Genomic DNA, 2,366 nt, shown 5'->3' with positions numbered 1-2,366 from the left:
GTCCTGCTGAGAATTCACAGGCCATTAGTATCTGTTAGAGTCCGTTCTTTTTTCTGTCTACATCTTTCTTAAGAATCTCCAGCTATTGATGCGATTCTGATGAGTGGTGATTTTAGGATGAGTGAAAGTAAATTCTCACATTTAAAAAAAAATCTAAATAAGGTATGTCATCGTTACCTCAGAGGTATGACAACCAAAAGACACATTAAAAAAAAAAATCTCTGTGAACTAGAAATCCTGTAATTCAATAAAGACAGGGTAGTGATCCAGAGACATGGAAGCATTCAACAAATCGATGATTCTCAGAGGGAAGGGGGGAGAGATTAATCAAAGAACTTGTATGCATATATTCATAACCCAAGGACACAGACAATAGTGTGGTGAAGGCCTGAGGAAGGGGTGGGAGTGGGGAGGAAGAGGCCAATGGGGGATAAAAAGGAGACATCTGTAATACTTTCAACAATAAAGATAATTTTTTTTTTAAAAAAAGAAGCTTCTGTGATTTAAAGGACAAGATGAAGTGTGCATGCATGAACAGGGAGAAAACAGAACATTTTGGCAAAAAAAATGATACTTCATAAATCTTCTGGAAGAGTTATTTTCCACCCCCTCCCCGAAGTTAAAGATATTACCAGAAGAAAATCCTGTATAATAAAGATGTGATATGCAAATGGTCGTTATGTGGTGAAGCATAATGACTGACCGTGTCACAACCGGATCAGCAGGAGTGTGGGGCAGCAAGCTACAAGTGAGCAGCGGAGAGCAACAGGAAGGGGCAGGGCAGCAAGCTATGAGGGGGGAGCTACAGGAAGGTGGCAGCGAGCTACTGGTGCACAGATTCGTGCACAGGCCTACTAGTATGGAGATAATATTGCTGCTTACTAGAAGAATATCATTCTTTGGATTATTAGTTAATATACTTTCATCTTCAAATAATAGCAGGCCTTCGTCAAAATATCTTAAATGATAAGAAGTGTTATTATCTTATCTAACAGAAATTCTGAGGAGTGGTTCCAGGGTTAGTTAACTCAAGAACTCACATCATCCATCATCCAAGTTCTTTCCTCTCTTCTCTGCCATCTTCAGCTTGTTGGCTTTTGTCTTCAGGCTTCTCCTGTCACCATTTCAAGAAGCGATTGTATTAAATGTTGGTACCACAGCTGCCATAATCATTGCATCCTTACACCACAATGTCCTTGTTAAGAGCAAAGAAACCTTGATACCCAGCAGATATTTTCTCATGTCAGAACAGCTAGATCAAAGACCCACCCTTAAATCAACCAATGATGGTGGAATGGGACCATCAGGATGGGAAGGACCAAGATTTACCTGCTTCTTAAGGAGGGGAGAGGGACTGACCATCAGAATGAAGACAGAGCTCTGTAAACATGGAGGAAGTGTGCTGGCAGGCCTTGTGAATGCTCCTCCTCAGTTCCCAGGAGATGTGCAGAGAGAAACCGACTAAAAACAAAACATAGGCTTGTGTTTTCCCCATAACAACCCCTTGAGGTGTATGCTAGGCTGTCCCTCAAGCATGTGTCATTGCCCAGCATTTTGTCATGGGTGTCTATGATGTTGTCATGGGGCCATTATCTCCCTCTAATGATACACCGATTTCCAGATGGAAATAGCCCATCTATTTTCCCATAGAAAAGTGATATCAGTGTGTGATATCATGAAGGCAGACACAAGTTTTGTATAAAGAGCTGCATAGTAGGCACTACCTTTCTCTCATTACTCTACCCACACCAATGGCCTCTTAGGGAATTATGTCTCACCCATTGAACGATGTCTTCTTGGTGGGACTGTGAATCAAATTTCTTGCTCACCAGCCAAGGAGTGGCATGTGACCTGAGCTGGACCCGTTTGACCCTCTATTTTTGGTTTATGGATGCAGTGATGTGAGGGTGGAAAAAATGATTGGAGCTTATTCATTCCAGCCGCAGAGTTGAGTGGTTTCCACTTTTAGAAATCCCAACGTACCCGCTACGGCCACCAAACCACCTTGTTTCTGAGCCGGGTTCTCCAGCCTTCCATTTGATTCTGACCTACTAGTAATATCTTTGTAAAGAGATCGTTTGTCCTGCTTAAGTTTCCTGAGTTGGTTTCTGGTGCCTGCTGGATACAAAATCTATTTTATTTCCTAAAGTCATAGGATTTCTCAGCTGTAAGAAACCTTATAAATCATCTGGCTCAGCCTCATTTTATAGCCAAAGAAACGGAAGCCCCAAGGGAGGAGGGTTTCACCCAAGATCACATCACAGGGCTCATCAATAGCAGAACTTTGAATAAGACCAGGTTTCCTTTGCCCACCGTAGTCCAGTCTGCTATTAATTTTAATCCTTTTTTTACTATAAACCACAGCC

The sequence above is a fragment of the Myotis davidii genome, unplaced genomic scaffold (genome assembly GCF_000327345.1).
Source record: "Myotis davidii unplaced genomic scaffold, ASM32734v1 scaffold235, whole genome shotgun sequence".
In the NCBI taxonomy this organism is placed as follows: Eukaryota; Metazoa; Chordata; class Mammalia; order Chiroptera; family Vespertilionidae; genus Myotis; species Myotis davidii.
Note: the sequence above shows the minus strand (reverse complement) of the source record.